This window comes from Nannospalax galili, unplaced genomic scaffold, assembly GCF_000622305.1.
Source record: "Nannospalax galili isolate Female #2095 unplaced genomic scaffold, S.galili_v1.0 scaffold185, whole genome shotgun sequence".
NCBI classification, from domain to species: Eukaryota; Metazoa; Chordata; class Mammalia; order Rodentia; family Spalacidae; genus Nannospalax; species Nannospalax galili.
In genome coordinates this window covers 2872498-2893987 of record NW_008355474.1, presented here as the reverse complement: position 1 = coordinate 2893987, position 21490 = coordinate 2872498, and the positions used below count along the sequence as shown (strand labels likewise).

General features: G+C 42.0%; 1 pseudogene; it reads right to left on the bottom strand.

Moving 5' to 3' along the window:
* LOC103749939 overlaps positions 1–14841 on the bottom strand; it is a 73325-nt pseudogene extending 58484 nt beyond the window's left edge.
* Positions 14842–21490: the final 6649 nt, after the last annotated feature.

Here is a 21490-nt window from a genome sequence, read left to right as displayed (position 1 = left end):
AAGGGAAGGGAAGGGAAGGGAAGGGAAGGGAAGGGAAGGGAAGGGAAAAAATGTACAAATGAGTTATCTAACTCAAGGCAATTAGAATGGAAGGGCACACTGGGTGCAGATGTAAGAAACACCAGGTGCATACCTGAGTGCCAGGCTGCATTTGGCTGGCCTCCAAAGGGAGTGGACTTGGGCAGCAGGAAATGCATCTGGAGCAGCTTCATCCCTCCTGTTCACATTAGGTACTGGACGCTGAGTCTCTGGCAGCGTACACTGGTTCAGCTAGAAGTCAATAAGTAGGACACTGAGCTATGGCCAGGAAAGGTAGAGCAGAGGAAAGCTTTTGTAAAGCCACCAAGTTATTATTGAGAAAATATTGCACAACTCTGTTGCTCTGAACCAAAGCGTGGATATCTCAGAGGCATACAACAAGCATGTCTTTCACACTCCTGAGTTTGAAGGTCAGCTTGGCCTGGCTCTGTTTCACACATCCCTCATGGGACCATGAGCCAGCCAAGGAGAATTTTCTCAGAGCAGTGACATAATCTCCAAAGGGCAAGACCAAGTGCCCAGAGTCACTTGCATCACCCAGCCAAAACAGCCTTGGAGCTTTGCCAAGAGTCAAGGGGCAGGGAAAGCAGCTCACCCTTCTGTAGAAGGAAAGACAAAGCTGTCTAACAAAGCAGTGACCAACCTGCACCCTCAGCCCAGCAACTACTGTCAAGTTCCTCTTCTCCTGTACCACATTTGCTGAAAATAAGGGCCTGAGGTAAACAAAGAGGGACTCTGAGATGGAAGCATGCTCTGTGCCCTGAGAGGCTGAGAGAACATGGAAAAAGAACTGGGGTGTTCTTTTTTAAATATGTTATTTCATTTTATGTGTATGAGTGTATTGCATGCATGTGTGTGAGTGCACTTGTGTCGTGCAGTGCTGGTAAATGTCAGAAGTGAGCATCAGATCCCCTAGAACTGGAGTTACTGACAGCTTTTAGCCACCACGTGGGTGCTGAAAACCAAAGCCAGGTCATGTGCAAGAGCAGCCAGTGCTCTTGACCACTAGCCATCTCTACAGCCCCAAGAACTGGGATGTTCTTGATGCTCAATCTGTAAGACCCCCAGCTTTATTTGAAGATCTGTCCTTGAACGTAACCTGAATCCCTCACAGCATTTACCATAGATGTTTCTTTCCTGGAAATGTTTTGCTTTTAGGGGGAGGGGGTAAAAAGGGACAGGGGTCTCAAGTAGTCCAGTCTGGCCTCAAGCTCCTGATCCTCCTCCTGCTTCCACCTTCCAAGTGCTGGAATTCCAGGATTCCCTTGCCCTCTTTGTCTTGCCTCCCCACCTCAAGTAGTTTCTTTTCCATTTCCTTTGAAAACTTCTTTTCTTCCATTTCCTATGAAATATGGAGTCCTTCAGAACTCAGTTTTAAGTTTCATCTTTCACTCTACATCCTAAGAGATGACCCTCAGGGTACCTATAAACTCTAAGAAATTTATTTAACTTAAAAATTCAAATTATTTAAACTTTATAAATGTCTCTCTACAGATATCTAGATTGCAGTGTGTAAAGGATTCACAACTGGCAGTAGGTAGCAGTGCCACTCTGCACCTTCCAGGTTAGTTAGTCCCCATCTTTCTGCAGGTTTTGAGCATCCCGCTTCTGCCCTGATGGCTCCTAATATATCTCCATCCGGACCTCTTACCTCTCTCTACCCAGGACCCACTCAGTCTCACTGGCACCTAAAAACAAATCAACAAAGGATCTCCAAGACAGAATTCATGTCTCTGTCTTCATGGACTCCCAAGATCAGTGATCATCACAGTGCCCCTTTGTACATGGACTTATACACCAGCTTCACAATTATGTCTGCTTTCTGTCTGGCCTCCTAATTACTCACATCCATACTTCCTCTTCCATCCTAACTACCCTGTACCAGTAGAGGGCCCATCATTTCTTATCTGAGTACAGTCCCAACTATTTTCCACAGATCTAGTCCCCTAGTCCATTCTACCATGATGGTCAGGATTTCCTTCTAAAATCCAAATATAGTTTTGAAAATCTCCTGCCTAAAATATTTTGTAGGGGGCTGGAGAGATGGCTCAGTGCTTAAGATCACTGACTGATCTTGCAGAGGACCGGGTTTGAACCCCAGCACCCACATGGCAGCTAACAACCATCTGTAACTCCAGTTCCAGGGGATCTGACTTCCTCTTATGACTTCTGCAGGCATTGCACAACATGGGTGCACTTACACACATACAGGCAATACACTCATACAAATAAATTTAAAAAATAATAGATAAAATATTTTAATAAAATAAAATAGAATAAAAATAAAACACTTTGACAATCCCCTCACTGCTTTTAGGGTGAAGTCTAAGTTCTCAGTTGCAAATAGAAGCTAGCCTCTTCCCACAAAACCAGGCCTGATTCCTCACCATGGACAATTATTTTCAATTCTTGAAATACTTCCTGCTCCCTTTTCTCTCTAGACCTTTCTCTGAGCTGCTCACTCCACACCTCTCAAACACCCATTTCCCTGTCCAATTTCACTCTTCCTGAGAGCCTGAGCTCAACACTGCCGCCTCCTGGAAGAAGCCATGGATTGCAGAGTGGCTAGATATCCCTCTTTGGACTCCAGTAGCAGCACCAACGCAGTGTGATAGCCCCTACAAGACTCTGTCCACTGAAGTATAAATAGTGCATGAGCAGGAAGTATGGGTTTGCCTCTCCCAAAGCACAAGAAAGATGCACTATGAATGCTTGTTGAGTGTTTCATGTCTGAATAATGGATGCATGGAAGTGTTTGTTGGATTTTTTTACCTGTCTTGAGATACTGGGCAAGTCTCATAATTCCTGTGGACATCAGTTTCCTCATGTGCAAAATGGAAATAAAGTATCAAAGAATACTAGGCAGTGAGTGTTGGCTCATTCACACAACTGAAAACTAAATCATCAAAAAACAGTAATTGAAACAATTAACAGCAAGGAAAATGTGAAAGGGGGAATGGAATAATTTAGTATGATTACAACTGTCTAAAAGGGATAACTGTAAAATGAAGCACTCTCACACACAGGAGTAGAAAGACAGTGACCAATATTCAGAGGTGGGACTGCGGGTGACTTCACGTTATATTCCTGTATTTGCCACATATTCTTCAGTGAGCATGCATTACTTTTATGATGAAAAATTAAACTTTATTACCAAAAAAGAAGAAGAAAGAGGTTTCTAAGAAAAGAAACCAGCGTCCTCCTCGCTTGGCAGCATGTGGAATGCCTCTCAGTGCTCCCAGGGAGGGAGCTCTTCAGTGTCCTTCTAGCTGTTTTGGTTCCCCTACAAAGGCAGGTCCACCCAACTCCATCCCTCCCACTGAGCTGGAAGCTGCCTGGCAGTCAGGTGCAGAAAAGGGAAGCCTGAAATGAGCTTTGTCCCTGGTCTGGAGGTGAGAAGAGGAAAAGCCAATTCAGCAGTATCTTCCTCTGTACCATGGGTTCAAGCCTGGGGACACGAACAGTTTTTTGAAACCTTGCTGTTTGATAACAGACTCATGGATTCAGCTCTTTGGGATTTCCCATTTTCAAGGTCTCAATCTCAGGGTAAGAGTTGAAGACTTGTTAGGAGCCACACCCTTAAGGAAACTGACTCTCCCTCCCCTAGAAGCTATCAAACAACTATTCATAGCTCTTCAGTTAGGAGTTAGGGGCTCATGAACCCTTCCCACTCCGTGCTAGAATGTTGACAAGCTTGATGTTGTGGGGAGGTGAAGGTGGGCATGGGAGGGGTTAGGGGCAGGAAATGGGGGTGAATATGGTTAACACACATTGTATGAAATTCTTAAAGGAATTAATAAAATATTAATTTTTATAATAATGTTTTACAAAAGAAAACTGTTCCTTAGCCATCAGGTAAAATAAAATCTAGTTTTAGAACTTTGGTGGGTGGGGGGACTGTACTGAATTAGAATCATTACTCATGGTGTTGATTTTCATGAAAAAAGTACCATGTACTTTTTTATAGGTTGATATGATCATCACTTTTTCTTTGTTCTATAAGACAGGGTCTTTCCGTGTAGCCCATGCTAGCCTTGAACTTTTATTCCTACTGCCTAGGTTCTATAATTCTGGAATTATTGACATCTGCCAGCACACCCAGTTGTTAATTAGTTTTAAGGCACTGAGTTCAATAAAAGGCAAAATAAATCTTTAAGAAGAGATTTGATGAACTGCTAAATCGGAGTGATTCCAGACACATAGTGGCGAGACTTCCAGGAATCCACATTCTCATCCACTGCTGGTGAGAGCTGAAAGTGGTATGCTCCTTCTGTTGTAAGATATATTTGACCTTGAGGTCTAACACTATAGTCAAAAAGATATACAATAGTTAATTCTGTGTCAATTTGACCAGGTAAAGGGATGTCCAAAAAGCTATTAAAACAAAGTTTCAGAGTACGGCTGTGTTTCCGAAGAGGTGAGCATCAAACTGAGTAAAGCAGAGCCATTTTTACCAGTGAGTGGGCACCATGCAACCTACTGAGGGCCCAGCAAAGGGAGAAGGGCGAATTCTGCCTCCTTAGAGCTGGAACATCCATGTGCTATGGCCCTTGAACACTAGAGCTCCTAGCACCTAGCTCTCGGCTCTTCAGATTCCAGAATATACACAGAAGCCCCGATGTTTCCTTTCTCATAGTCCCCAGACCTTGGGATTCAGACCAAACTACAATAGCTTTCCTGCTTCTCCCACTTGCCATAACATACCATGGGATTCTCAGCCTCTGTAATCACTGTGCCAATTCCTGCAATAAATCTTCTCTTCTGTATTTATCTATATGTTATCAATTCTGTTTCCCTGGAGAATTCTAAAAATTATGGCAAAACAACATTCCAAAAAGGTTCATCGGTTGTTGGCACAATCCTATAATCCTAGCTACTAGGGAGACTGAAACAGGAAGATCACAAGTTAAAGGCCAGCCTGGCAACTCAGTAAGACTCGGTCTCAAAACAAAACAACAAAAGAGGGGGTACTGGGGAGACGATTCAGTGGGTAAAGCACTGCCACACAAGCATGAGGACCAGTTTGGGTCCCCAACACCCAGGTAAATATTGGGCAGGCATGGCAACTCACCGGTAATCCCAGAACTTGAAAGGCAGAAATAGATACCCCAAGCAAGTTGGCTAGCTAGACTAACAAAACTGGAAAGCTCTGAGTGCAAGTGAGAGACTCTGCCTCAATATATAAGGTGGAGAATGATTGGGGAAGATATTTGACCTCAACCTCTGGCCTCACGCATGTGCACACATATGCACATGTACCATATACACATGCATGTTGACACATACATCACACATATCCACACAATAAATAAATATAAATAAATAAATAAATAATTGTGAGAAGACTCTGAGCAACAGCTGTGCTATATTTGAAGCCTGAGTGGCCATGGATGGCAGTACTCCCTGGATGGCACAACATTTTCTCCATGAAGAGGAAGAGAGTGACTTTTATACATTGTTTTGTACCCCAGCAACAGAAGTGAATAAATCCCTATTTGCAAAAATAAATAAATAAATAAATAAATAAATAAATAAATAAATAAATACCAAATAGAGCTGCTAAGAATGTAGTTCAGCGATTGAGTACTTACCTAAAATGTATAAGGCCCTAGGTTCAATTCCCAATAATACACTCAAAATTCATCAAACACTATATATAAATGGAAAATAATATAAATTTCAAGATAGGAATTGGTTGATTAAATTATAATGTATCATTAAACAAATTAACCGATTATCATGCAACTGTTAAAATAACAAGGTAGGGGAATCACTAACTAGACGGAAAATGTTAACAGACTACTGTTACATTGAGAAGCAGATTACAAAGCAGTCATATATGAGCTCATCTGCAGTATTTGTAAACTCATCTGAAATGTATCTATAAGCATGGAGAAGATTCTGATAGGACACACAGAAACTGCTAGCAGATACTTCTGAGTAGTCAAATTTTGAGTGACTGATTTCTTCTTTTGGCTCATTTCTATTTTCTACATTTTTTGCAATTAGCTCAGATTGCTTTTATAACAAGAAAAAACATTTCAGAATTTGTATTTTGACAAACATCCAGTTCACTTAAGCCATCTTATTTTCTAAGTTTCATTCTGTACATTGGCATAGTTTCTTTCTTTCTGTAGTCCAGTTTCTATGGTTGAGGAAATGTGCTTCTCTGTGGCCAGCTTATGCCCTGGGCAAGAGAACTTCCCAAGGACTCCAGCAATTATTACTTTACCAACCAATCTCTCCTTATTAGGACAAGAAGTAGAGTACTGGGGGACACATTTGTGTGTCCTTCTCCCCACCCACCACTGGAGATGTATTTAGCAGTAACATAAGTCAGGACAGCTGAGTGACAGACACCCAACCTCAAATGTCTAGACGTTTGGACTTCCTTACCTAAGATTGCCATAATTCTTAGTCAGGTTATTCACTGCCCAAGAAACCATCCCAGGTGTCAAGGGGAGACAAAATCCAGTCTTCCTTCTGCTTACTGGTGCAGAGCTATAGCCTTCAAGGCAGAAGAGATTCTTTTTAAAATGCACAACAAGATGACCCTCCTCTTACCAACCTGGGAACCTGCAACTTTTATAGTCTCCCTAGAGAAGATATTTTTCTAAGCTTCACAAAAGCTTCATCAGCTAACAGTGGCCTTGTCCCCACCACAGTCTGCATTAAAAAACCAATATTGATTTCCCCCAACCACCCAGGTAGCTTCTATAAAGTTATCCGATATAGTCCCTTCTATAATGGTTAATCTACACTGCTTACTTGACTGAATTTAGAATCACCTGGGAGACATACCTCTGAGTGTATCTGTGAGGGTACTGTAGATAGGTTACTTGTGGAGGGAAGATCCATCCTGAATGACACAATCCCATAGGCTGGAGTCCAGGACTAAATAAAAAGGTAAAAAGGAAGAAGTCAGCTGTTCTGCAGTTATGTTCGCTGAATGGAAGCATTCCTTCCTGGAGGAGGATAGAGGCTCTTACCACTCAGAAAGTAAATAAAAATTAGGAGGCTCCAGAACTTACAAGATTCTCAAGTCTCCTACCTGAGGTTATAAAAGCAGTTAACACTAGCCCAGGAGAGGAAAATCTAGCTGTCTGCACTGTTTGAAAACTGTGTCTGGGGAATCCCAGGGATGTAACTTTGTGAATCATTATTCATGCTGGGGTGGGCTTTGGGGTGATACAATTGAATCACCCATGTTCCTGTAAGTAATCCCAATAAACTCACTGGCTCACCAAGTTAGACTTGGGTAGAATTGTCTCTCTGATCTGTGCTGCCTAGGGTAAGTAAATGTTTGTTCATGTCTCCTCAGGAAAAACTGTGTAACACTAGCAGAGCACCAGCATCAGCCTTCTGCTTCCTGAAGATGATGCTGTGTGCCCAGGCACCCCATACTCCTGCAGCTACAATGAACTGTATTCCATCGAATTGTAAGCCAAAACAAGCCCTTCCTTGCTTTGCTTTTTCTCACGTATTTGTCACAGCAGTGAGAAAAGCAACTGACACCTCCCATCCTCTCATTTTCTCCTATAACCTAGCTTGCTTTGACCCCTCTTCTACCTTCTCCTGAAATAAGCCTTTCACTTCACATTGTGGTGTGGCAGTAGGGTAGTTTGGTGGTTTTCAACCATGGCTACTTCAGCCACACCTCAACCCAATTACAAAGATCCTCTAAGATGGAGCCCAGTCAAGGCTGAGGAAGAAACCATGTACTAGAAACAATTCCAAGTTAAAAATAAAACCAGAAGTTTGGATGTAAGACTCCATCCCGCCCCTGATCAGCATGAAATATTGAGCATGTTGCTTCACCTTTTGCCAGCCCACTTCTTCAAAAGTGAAACACCAGGGCCGAGATTTCCAGCCAAAATTATTCTGCAAACTGTTAAACTCTAAGTATTCTGCCACTGGATACAAAATGAGAGCAAGAAAGAGACCCAGTCACTGGAAGCAAGCAGGACTGGAAAGGGTGGGAGATAAGATGCTAAGATTGGCTCCTCAGGCTGTAAGTAGTGAGATTTGTAGGACCAGATGCTCCTTGAGGCTCCTCTCATCTCAGAACCATGGGGCTATATTCACAAGTACAGCACTGGCAGGATGATAAACCTCCATACTTTGGTGTGGATCCCCAGAAGGGATTATGAATTGTTTAAATATAATGTTATTAATTTACTTTCCAAATTCACGTCATCAGGCACAGGGGATGTACTGTTTTTGCCATCTCCTCTCCAAACTATATTGAGTCCTCAGTTTCCACATGTTCATCAAAACCATTTAGTTATTACTATTTATGTCTAAACAGTTGGTGCCACTGAGAGATAAGTGAAAGAAGTCAAGTCACCAGCCATAGAAGTAAAAGCCTTTCCTGTGTGTGCATGTGCATGGGGGTGAAACCCTTTACATCCTACTATTTTTAAACCCCTTCTGCAAAGATAAGCCACTGTCATTTTCTTCCACAGATTTATCCTATCAGGTGATTTGATGCTGTAGAAAGAAAACTAGGTGATACCTAAGAAAACTTGAGGTATAGAGGGAGCTCCATTACTTCCAAACTGTTTGAAGCTGACTTTGCCTTTCTCATCCATACAATGAGAATGACAATATCTCTTCTATTTTCCTCATAAAGTTTTGTGAGGATTAGTTGATACCATGCAGATGAAAGCAACTAATAATGCAGTATCTTAGTTGAAATGTCTTATTAGGTTTTCTTAGCCTGGATCCTCTTCAGACTCAGTGGTTTGCTAATGCCAGTCAGTCCTCTTGGCCATGCTTAGGATGACCTGTGCTGGTCAGTGAGCAGAGGCTGGTTCTACTGAACAAGGTGATTTTTCTGCTGGAAGCAATCTTGCCTACACAAGAGAAAAGGTAGTCCAGAGACTGAAAGTACAAATAAAATGTTGTGAATGAATAAGATACAGAGAAAAGTAGAGTGAAAAATACTTGGAGATAAATGATGATGTCATTTGAGTTCCTTCACCTATCCATTCCTTCTTATATTCATTCAACTGGTGGTTATTTTTTAATATTTTATTTATTATTTTTATTTTAGCAGTATGTGTGTATTGTCTGCATTATAAGTGCATCCATGTCATGCAATGCTCATGACAGTCAGAAGAAGGTGTCAGATCCCCTGGAATTGGAGTTATGAGTTATAGATGGGTTTTAGCTGCCTTGTAAGCACTGAGAATTGAACCTGGGTCCTCTGCAATAGCAGCCAGTGCTCTTAACCACTGAGCCATCTCTCCAGCTCCTCAATTGGTAACTACTGAATTCTTGTACTTCTTGACTATTTGTAGATTCTTGGCATTTGATGATAAGAAAAAGACCCCACCCTCATAGAGCTTACATTTAGTGGTCTACAATAAACAAACACTAAATAGATACATGTTATACTGCTAAACAGTGCTAACTTCTACAAAAAAAACTTGAATTAAGATAGGGGAGACTGAAGAGGAGATGCTTAGATGGAGTGGCTGAGTTCAGCTCTAACTTTATTAGCTAAGAAAGACTAGCTGAACTCAGTTGCTATCAGTGGCCACCAAAGGTCCTGACTAACGAAGGTGGGTTTACAAATGTAAGGTTTGGTAAGCAGCACAAAAACCTCTTGAGAAAGAAATGGACCACATTCCTCAAAAGCCATGTCTAAGATGTTTATGCCAATGAAACATGCCAAGGACAGAAAATTATCAATGGATTTCCAAAAATAGTCTCCATGGAATTAAATATATGCAAGGGTCATTTATCTGGATTCATCCACTATATCAGTGGACTCAAAAACCAGAAATTGAACTTTTTTAAAAAGGGTTCAGAAGCGGGAGGGAGATGGGGGGTCTGGATGTGAATGGGAAATATTATATGAAATTTTAAAAGCTCAATAAAAAAAAAATACACATTTAGAAAAGATGCTGTGCTATTCTGTTACTACCTGGCAGTAGCTGTGCTAGGAAGATTGACACCTATCACTTCCCTGGATTTGGAGGGCTCTCTGAAAGCATTAGGGACAATGCAATAAAAGGCCTTCACAGCACGACATACAGTCACATGACTTCCTGCCATTCCCCACCATAGCTAGAGACAGTTTCAAACTTTGACCTGGCTCATGATTATTCCTAGCTAATCACCTAGGGTGAAGCTGTAAATGGTCATCATTCCCACAGAGTTACACCCCAGAATTTTGTTAATGCTCAATAACTCAACCACTCCAAGCCCTCCCTCCCCCTCCAAACATATCCTGGAATGTTACAAAGTGACTAATATTTAGGGAAAGCCTCAACCATGGGGGTCTCTCAGATTGAACTCTCAGAAAAGACTCTGAAGCAACTTTCTCATTTGGATGTATAAGATGGGCGTCAACTAAAGAATATGTGAAGCTGGAGCCTCCATCATTGCCATCCCAAGCTGCCACACCCACACTGTGAATAATCTCTTACTCATATTGTCTTGCACAAGCCAAGATGAGCCTACTCAAAAACTAAAACAAGTGTTCCAAGCCTTCCTGTAGCTGCTGGAATTTTTTCATGTTTCTCTTCCACAAAATGCAATAATTACTGAGACACTGCATTACCTGCTGGGAAAAGGTGTTCAGTATCCCTGAACTAGACAGAATGAGGACCCTTTCTATAAAGTCAAGCAGATGTTGTCTTCCAGGACCGCACTGCTTTAAGGAGCTGCACACCAGGATGAAATGAGCTTTACAAAGCATTCTGTCAAGAGAGCTATGAATGTGGACCAAACCTTGGCTCAAGAAATGTCCGTGGTCTACCAATAAATATATATCTCAGCATTTCCATAAAAATATTGTATTCTCTAGGAAAGGATTTTATTGTCAAACAGGGTTAAGAAATGCTAGGCTAAAAGAGCTAAAGATAATACACATTGGTTAAAAAGAACTTTTCCAATGAAGATGCATATTCGGAATATACCAAAGCAGGGTACAACAAAGATCCTGAATTTATTCTACCACAGATGTTTATTTAGGTGAAATACCTATTAACATTCATCAGAGCACAGGAAAGCACAAAGTGAACTTTCGCAATAATCGGTGAGCTTTTTTTTAATCATCAGACCTTGATGATTCAACACAAATGAATAAATATGAATTTTAAACTCATACTCTGAGAAGAAATTAAAAGAAATAATATTCTGGATTTATAAGTACAATTACATACAACAAACTACAAATTAAGAGCAAACAAAACTTCTCTACTTATAAATTTCCAAGTTATAAACTTTCAGAGATATAAATCAAAACTACAAAACAAAATCACATCAGTCTGGCCTCCCACCAACAAATGGCTCCAGCTAAAGTGTAGGGTCCTTCCAATCTGCATCCTAGAGCCTTAATAAGTTAATAAGTGACAGTCTTATTAATCTACTTATTTTTGCATCATTTTACACATATTATTAATCCCATTGTGCCCCATAAGTATAAAAGCAATGAAATAAAAGATGTGCAATTGTGTTGGAATTCGAAGTAAAAATAATAAAAGCTTAAACCTGCTGGGAAAATATGACTGTCGCACTGTGTGCTATGATTCATTCCAAAAGGAGGCGTGCTTCAAAAGGACAAAGTGCTCAGCATCAACTTGCTGTTCATACACTACTCATGACAATGAGCAAGAAAGGAGGAGGAAGGCACACACCAAAACCTCAGACAAGGGTGACCATCAGCCTCCACATGGTCTGCCCAGGAGCCACATATTAATTCAGGAGAAATCCAGAACTCGAAATGTTCATACATCTGGCATTCATTTTATGGAAGGCCTACTACGAGCTAACCTTTGTACTGTCTTTTAGGGACATTAACAACTGAAACAGACAGAGGAAGTCCTGCCCTTCAGAAAACTGCTCATCTATGGAGGGGTATGGTTGGAAAATGGGCAATAACCAAACAAAATATGGAAGTCTGTATGTTGGTGCCACAGAATAGAAAACCCAAGGCAATGACAGAAGCAAGATGGCAGCAGTGGGATAGGCAGTGGGGAAGAGATGGCCTTAGTTAATAACTAGGGAAGGACCATAGATCCCGCCCCTTCTTTTACACATGTTGGAGGTGGGGGCTGTGCAGCTTTCCTGGTGACTGACAACCCCCACAGGGTGGGGGTATGGAAAGGAGGGATGTGCCCTGCCCTGAGCTGGTCTCCTCAAGAGAAAAGATGACTTATGAATTGTTTATTAATGAAAAGAAGAAGCATCTGCTAGTTTTAAGGTTTCAAAGGACTCATACACTGTTTAAGTGGAAATATTCTTACCTCCCTATGGACTTAGAAATAAATACACTAGTGAATAACTTAACCTGTTCTTTTCTTAAATCAACTTTGAAAGTTAGCATACAGAGGACTGCCTTCATATATGAGTACGAGGTTTCATCGTGGTGTCTTCATACGGAGTACTGGGTTTCATCGTGTCTTCATACGGAGTACTGGGTTTCATCGTGGTGTCTTCATACCGAGTACTGGGTTTCATCGTGGTGTCTTCATACCGAGTACTGGGTTTCATCGTGGTGTCTTCATACCGAGTACTGGGTTTCATCGTGGTGTCTTCATACGGAGTACTGGGTTTCATCGTGGTGTCTTCATACCGAGTACTGGGTTTCATCGTGGTGTCTTCATACCGAGTACTGGGTTTCATCGTGGTGTCTTCATACCGAGTACTGGGTTTCATCGTGGTGTCTTCATACCGAGTACTGGGTTTCATCGTGGTGTCTTCATACCGAGTACTGGGTTTCATCGTGGTGTCTTCATACCGAGTACTGGGTTTCATCGTGGTGTCTTCATACCGAGTACTGGGTTTCATCGTGGTGTCTTCATACCGAGTACTGGGTTTCATCGTGGTGTCTTCATACCGAGTACTGGGTTTCATCGTGGTGTCTTCATACCGAGTACTGGGTTTCATCGTGGTGTCTTCATACCGAGTACTGGGTTTCATCGTGGTGTCTTCATACCGAGTACTGGGTTTCATCGTGGTGTCTTCATACCGAGTACTGGGTTTCATCGTGGTGTCTTCATACCGAGTACTGGGTTTCATCGTGGTGTCTTCATACCGAGTACTGGGTTTCATCGTGGTGTCTTCATACCGAGTACTGGGTTTCATCGTGGTGTCTTCATACCGAGTACTGGGTTTCATCGTGGTGTCTTCATACCGAGTACTGGGTTTCATCGTGGTGTCTTCATACCGAGTACTGGGTTTCATCGTGGTGTCTTCATACCGAGTACTGGGTTTCATCGTGGTGTCTTCATACCGAGTACTGGGTTTCATCGTGGTGTCTTCATACCGAGTACTGGGTTTCATCGTGGTGTCTTCATACCGAGTACTGGGTTTCATCGTGGTGTCTTCATACCGAGTACTGGGTTTCATCGTGGTGTCTTCATACCGAGTACTGGGTTTCATCGTGGTGTCTTCATACCGAGTACTGGGTTTCATCGTGGTGTCTTCATACCGAGTACTGGGTTTCATCGTGGTGTCTTCATACCGAGTACTGGGTTTCATCGTGGTGTCTTCATACCGAGTACTGGGTTTCATCGTGGTGTCTTCATACCGAGTACTGGGTTTCATCGTGGTGTCTTCATACCGAGTACTGGGTTTCATCGTGGTGTCTTCATACCGAGTACTGGGTTTCATCGTGGTGTCTTCATACCGAGTACTGGGTTTCATCGTGGTGTCTTCATACCGAGTACTGGGTTTCATCGTGGTGTCTTCATACCGAGTACTGGGTTTCATCGTGGTGTCTTCATACCGAGTACTGGGTTTCATCGTGGTGTCTTCATACCGAGTACTGGGTTTCATCGTGGTGTCTTCATACCGAGTACTGGGTTTCATCGTGGTGTCTTCATACCGAGTACTGGGTTTCATCGTGGTGTCTTCATACCGAGTACTGGGTTTCATCGTGGTGTCTTCATACCGAGTACTGGGTTTCATCGTGGTGTCTTCATACCGAGTACTGGGTTTCATCGTGGTGTCTTCATACCGAGTACTGGGTTTCATCGTGGTGTCTTCATACCGAGTACTGGGTTTCATCGTGGTGTCTTCATACCGAGTACTGGGTTTCATCGTGGTGTCTTCATACCGAGTACTGGGTTTCATCGTGGTGTCTTCATACCGAGTACTGGGTTTCATCGTGGTGTCTTCATACCGAGTACTGGGTTTCATCGTGGTGTCTTCATACCGAGTACTGGGTTTCATCGTGGTGTCTTCATACCGAGTACTGGGTTTCATCGTGGTGTCTTCATACCGAGTACTGGGTTTCATCGTGGTGTCTTCATACCGAGTACTGGGTTTCATCGTGGTGTCTTCATACCGAGTACTGGGTTTCATCGTGGTGTCTTCATACCGAGTACTGGGTTTCATCGTGGTGTCTTCATACCGAGTACTGGGTTTCATCGTGGTGTCTTCATACCGAGTACTGGGTTTCATCGTGGTGTCTTCATACCGAGTACTGGGTTTCATCGTGGTGTCTTCATACCGAGTACTGGGTTTCATCGTGGTGTCTTCATACCGAGTACTGGGTTTCATCGTGGTGTCTTCATACCGAGTACTGGGTTTCATCGTGGTGTCTTCATACCGAGTACTGGGTTTCATCGTGGTGTCTTCATACCGAGTACTGGGTTTCATCGTGGTGTCTTCATACCGAGTACTGGGTTTCATCGTGGTGTCTTCATACAGAGTACTGGGTTTCATCGTGTCTTCATACGGAGTACTGGGTTTCATCGTGTCTTCATACGGAGTACTGGGTTTCATTGTGTCTTCATACGGAGTACTAGGTTTCATCGTGTCTTCATACGGAGTACTGGGTTTCATCGTGGTGTCTTCATACGGAGTACTGGGTTTCATCGTGGTGTCTTCATACGGAGTACTGGGTTTCATCGTGGTGTCTTCATACGGAGTACTAGGTTTCATCGTGGTGTCTTCATACGGAGTACTGGGTTTCATCGTGGTGTCTTCATACACGTGTTGTGACACTTTGTTCTCATTCATCCATCTACCTCACTGCCCCCCTTCACGTTCCCTACTGGCTCCCACTGACTCCTTTTCCCCCAGTTAGCACCCCCTTCTACTCCTTATCACCTGTATTCCATAGCCTGTTCTAAAGCAGAATTTCTGTGCTACCTGCAAGGTTCTAGTGAATTTTTTTTCTTAGGACTGAGGAAATGTCGAGTTTGGTTTAGGTGCAAAGACTGTTCAGGCCTGACCTGAATTTTATTTTCTCCTCCTGTGTTCCTGAGAGTCTCCTGGGCTGCTTCTGTTCTTCCCTCGTTCATCTGGGTACACACTATTCTACATCTTCTACATGTCCTGGGCCACACTTGTCCTTTGTAGGCAGACTTGTTCTGATTGAATAGGTCAAATTTTACTTCAGATTTATCTGTAGCAATGCTGTGTTTTCTAAGATTAGTTTTAGATATGAGTAATAGAGAAGTCCAAAATTAACAATGACAAAGATAGAAATGTGTTTTTCTCTAAAATAAAAATTGAGAAATTAGTAGTCCAGGGAAAATACAGCAGGTATGTGGCCCCAAATCCGCAGCAAATCATGCACTTTCTCCCTGGAGCCTCCACCAAGCGAAATCTCTGTTTGTCTCATGAGACAATGAAGTTGCTAGAACTCTAGCTACCGTGCCTGTATTCAGAAACAGCAGTGAAAAGGAAAGGAAAGGTTCCTTTCAAGGAACTTTCTGGAAGTTCCACTATTGGACCTCTGCTTTTATCCCTTTACAAGAACAAGTCAAACAACACAAAGTTTTTAAACACACTCCTAATAAGCAGGCGGTATAAGGTCTGGGTGGTAGACTGGTTCTGCCCTCATAGATCTGAGCCTGGGTTAGGCCTTTCTTGGAGGTGTTGGGATAGAACTCCTCCCTGAAGTGCATCCCTCAGGTAGGATTAACAACTCCATGACTGCCCCTGTAACATAGCTAAGTTCCAAAGTGGGTGGTCAAGGAGCAGGAACTGAAAGTGTGTGCCCTTCATCCCAAAATTCGTATTTTAAGCCCCAAACTCCAAAGTGATGGCATTTGGAGGTGGGATCTTTGGAGGTAATTAGATTGTGAGAGTGGCACACTCACTGTGGGATAGGTGCCCTTGCTTTTTCTCTACTTTCTGCAATGTAAGGATACAATGCAAAGATGGCCACCTGCAAATCAGGAAGAGAACCCTCGCCAGTCAGCAAAATTGCCAGCACCCTGAACTCTGACTTCCTAGCCCCCAGTTGAACAGTGAGAAACAACTGTCAGCTTTTGAGCCACCAAGGCTATGGGTATTTGTAACTAGAGCACATGCTGACTACCATGACAGGGTCTCTAGGGAGAGCCTGCCTGAAGACTTTTCAAGCCAGTGACACTACCTGTCCATGCTGACAATTTATATTGATAAATCACTCATGTGGCTCTTCCTTGAGAAAAATGTCACCTTCTGTCTCACTCGGCTACTTCTTAGAAACCCTTCAAAAACACCCATACCTATGAAATAAAGTGGGCTGGAAATGTGGTTCAGTTGCTAGGATGCTTGCCTAGCATGCACAAAGCCCTGGGTTCAATCCCTAGCACTGCACAAAACACTACATAGTGAGTTCCAGGTTAGCCTGGGTTATATAAGAGCCTGTATCAAAAGTAAAGAAGGAAGGAAAGGAGGAAGGAAAGGAGGGAGGGAGGGAGGGAGGATGCAAACACTCCCATTGTGTGAAGACTTTTTAACAACCTGATTTCTGTCCAGCTCTGGCCCCCACCAGCTCCACCATGAGCACGCTTCTCCTTCATGGCAAACACTTTGCTGTTCTCCAAACACACATCCACTGAGTCAGGCTGGGAATGTTTCCCACCCTCCCTAGAATTCCCTATCCTTCACGTTTTTCACTCAAAAATCTACCTCACCTGCAGAAGCTTCTCTGACCCTCCAAAGTAGAGTCAGGTGCTCTTTCCCCTTAACAAACGACTCCTTGCACATTGACCTATAATTGTTCCCTGCCATTTCCTCCACCACATGCACTACTTAAGGCAGAGGCCGGTTTTTATTTATCTTTGTCCTTCAGTAAAATGTTACTGTTTTCTCCATAAAGACCTGGCACATGTCCTATTCAAGCTCTGCAGGTTTTATTGCCCTTGCGCATGGGCCTTCTTTTTCCTCTATAATTTCTAGTTAATTATTGCTGATATATTGGAATTTTTAGCTTTTATTTTTATCAATCTGTGCACATGATATAAATAGTTATCTGGTTCAAAGACTTTTCCTAAAATAAACATTAACCTCTCCCAGGCCTCCTTCTTCCTACCTCATTAGCCTATCCCTAAAGCAATAGCCTTTAGCTCTTTTGGATGACATTTTGGTATTTGTCTCAGCAGCTCTAAATATCATGCTTATACTGATACTTTTTGATTCTTGATTTATAGAAATTATCTGTTAGCCTCCCACTAAAAAAAATGAACTACTAACTCTTTCTTCTCCCTAACCAATACACATATAAAGCTTTATCACCTGTAAAGAACCCATTTCCAAAGAGTCACTTTCATAAACATTGGAGAATAAGATTTCAACATCTTCTAGGGAGATACAATTCAACCTATAACACCATTCTTTCAAAATCCTGTAATTTTTTTTGCCACTCCAGTTAGACTGATATTCAATATTTACAATGTAATCAACCTATAGTCACTCAGAACTGAGCCATGTAGTGAACCATGGTTCCATTTCCATTCTTTTAAAGGTTTATTTTTATTTATTTTAGTGTGAATATAGGCTGTGTGTGTGTGCGTGCGTGCGTGTGTGTGTGTGTGTGTGTGTGTGTGTGTGTGTGTGTGTAGTGCCCATGAAGGTCAGGAGAGGGTCAGATCCTCTGGAGCTGGATTTATAAGTGGTTCTGAGCTATCCAGTGTGGATGCTGGGAACTGAACTCAGATCCTCTGGAATATCAATAAGTGCTCTTAACTACTGAACCATCTCTCTACCTCATCCCAATTTTCATTCATGAATATGTTTCTGTGATATCTGGAGTTAATAATTGTCTGTTCCACTGCTTGTTTAATATTTGTGTTGAGTTGGTTGAGTTTTTACATCCAACTAAAAGCTTCCAGATAGTTGTCTAAATCTTCTCTCATCACATCCGCTCACATCAGCATCCAACAATTTCATCTTGATGAGTTCCCCTCTTCACCCTTATGTGGAGATTCCCCCTTTTTCCTGTTTCTTGGATGAGATGCCATCATTTTTTTTATTAGCTGCTTCTCTGATTTATACAAGTAATCTCCAGTCACATTCTGTGAAACAGAGTGTGCGTGGTTAAATATTTGAGACCAAAGATTTCTTTTCCAAAGATGTCTGTGCTCCACTTTCACACCTTGGTAGCTTATTTGGATGGGTATAAAATTGTAGGTAAGAAATCCTTTCCTTTCAAAATTTTGATAATACCATTTCATTATCTGCTAGCCCTCAACTTAGCTGTTGAGAAGTCTGAAACATTCCACTCCCCGATCATTTGTATGAATCTATTTCACTCCAAAAGCTTTAAGAGCTTCTTTTTGTCCATATTTGTAGTAAGCATGATTCTACAATAACACCCCTCCCCCACATTAGTCGCAACCTTGCATAATTAGAATAGCGTGTACTCAGAAAAAGGGATCTGCTTCTAGCCTCAAATCAAGGAAATGATTACATTACATTCAATGGGAAAGGCAGGAGAGAGCTGATCATGTGACTGCCTTATGACCTTGACTTAGACTGGAGTGAGAGGTTGTCCTGCAGATTTTGAAGAAGTTGTCATGTTGGAACAGGGTCTGTACAAGAGCTATGTGGCAAGGGAACTCTGGGAACTAACAGTCACCTCAAGAATGTCAGTCCTCTAAGCTTGTACTTGCTTACTATCAACTAAGAAAGTGTATGAAATATATATATATATATATATATATATATATATATATTAAGTCTTTTTGAGAGAGGTTTTTCTGCCTCCGGAGTGCTGGGATTAAAGGCGTGTGCCACCATGCCTGGCATGAACTATATTTTTATGGTCATATAACTATCAATTTACCATCAAATGTATAGTAAATTTTGTTTAATATTAGAAAAGAAGGTAATGTTACCCTCATCTGGATACATATTTGACATATTAAATAAAGGTGTTTTAAACCAAAAATAAAAAATTTAAAAAAATAAAAGGAAAGGAAGAACGCAGAGACTACAGTCTGTATTTCACAGTCTTTCACACTGGAGCCTTTTCTCAAATCCTTGAGGATTATGTTGAAGAACAGTTGCCTAAAACATTGATTGGAAGCACTGAGTCCATTGTGGGACAGCTATGAACTGTACTGCCCAGTGATATGGTGGATCCCTATTACCTAGGAAACCACTCTTTAAGCCTTTCTTGAGAACTACTGAAACTCCTCAAAGGTTGTTCTTATATCTCCTGTTAGGAAGTTAAAGGTTTGTTTTCTGGGATTATGGCGGTGGGTGGGGAAAATGGCTGGGAGTCACACTTCAGTTTGCATTCAGCCATCCTGTCCCTCTTTCTCTATGGCACCCCTGACTCAGAGTATCTGGTACCCGTGTTCACAGACCTGATGTTTTTACTTTTCCAGGAAATAAAACATTCTTATTTTGACCAGAGTTGAAAGGCTTCCTAATCTGTAGCAAAGAATGGGAGATGGGATGGATGCTTCATAATGCTCCATAATGTTTTCTGATGCTTCATAATGTTTTCTGTGTGGCAAAACATATATAATGCATCATATGCTGCTTTAAGTACTGCCAGTGTAAGACTCAGTGACATGAGTTATGTTTACAGTGTTAGGCAACCATCACAACTATACATTTCCAATTTTTTTCAACACCCCGACAGAAACGTGGTGCCTATTAAGCAACAACTCCCCATTCCTAACTGCTTCCTTTTTAAAAAATATTTTTATTAATTTTATGAAAATACAATGTATTTCGATCATAGTAAGACCCATTCCCCCACCAACTCTCACATCCACCCACCTCCACTTACCCTCCTCCTCACTTCATATCCTGTATTACTATTTTTAAGGCCTGTTGCATCTAATTTGTGGTCCCCAAATGCATGCCTTGGAGCCTGGTCAACCTACCCAGCTTCACACTCTTAAAGAAAACTCCCTCTCCCTCTCCAAGCAGCTACCAATTGCCAATAGTTCTCAGATAAGACTGAGGTTCCTTGCCCACCTCCCCCATTCATGCTGGGTTTTTGTCTGGCTTGGGCTTATGCAGGGTTTATGCATGCTGTCTGTCACCTGCTGTTCATACGTGCAACTGCCCTGCTATTTCCAGACAACACCATTTGCTTGTATGCATCCACCATGTCTGCCTCTTACAATCGTCCTGGCCCTTCTCCCACAATGATATCTGAACCTTGGAAGGAAAGAGTGTGATATAAATATCCCATTTAGGGCTCAGCACCCCACAGTCTCTTATTTTCTGCATGTTGACCAGTTGTGGATTTCTGTGTTAATCACCATCTTTTGTAAGAAGAATCTTCTCTGGTGAGAGCTCAGAGATACACTCATCTATGTGTATAACAGCAAGTCATTAGGAGTTTGTTTAATACTATGTTCATTTAGCAGGATAATAGTAGTAGGCTTTCCCCTATGGCCTGTAACCTGTCTAGCCCCGATAAGTGCCACATATGGGCTCCATCTTGTGAAGTAGGCCTTAAATTCAATCAGAAAGTAATTGGTTACCCACACAACATTCATGCCATTATTGCACCAGTGGGTATATATTGCCAGGCCAGTTGTTATTGTAGCTTATAGTGCTCACAGCTGGGTAAAGTTGACGATTACTTTTCTCTTCCAGTAGCATGTATAGCACCTTCCAGCACTATGAAAGCCAGACATTAGAGATGAAACTTCACAGTCAGTACCAACTTGATTTCTCCTATTTGTTTTATGACTCACATATGTAGTGTCTTCAGAAATAAGGTCTTACTGTCAAGTTCTAGAGGGCAACAAGAGCAATGCCAGTAGCCAGTATTGTTTGAGGGTTTATGAGACCTCACTGGTCAACAACTCCAAAAGAGAAAGCCCATTTCTGGCACTGGGTTTTTATTTGCTAGATCATTGTATCTGGTAGGGGCATTGTCCCCACACTGTACAGTAACTCTTTTTAAACTCTTTACTCATGTATATGTATATTTAAGAAGCATCTACAGTGACTTTTTCAGAAGGTCTTCAGTGTTAGTTATCTCTCCGTACTCCCTTCTCTACCCTGCCCTCCCATACTCTTCCACATTTAACTCTTCCTATTCCTTTACTCCCATCTTCCCCTTTATATCACCACATTCCATCTTGCCTCCTAGAAAGCCTCTGCTCCATGGCTCCTTGCCTATATTTTTATCACCCCCTCTACCTCTACTTCCAAAAGTTTTGCCACCCATTTCTGAATATTTGAGGATTCTGCAGAGTAAATTTAGTTGGTTCTCGGTATTTCTGTTTGTTTCAGTTCTTTG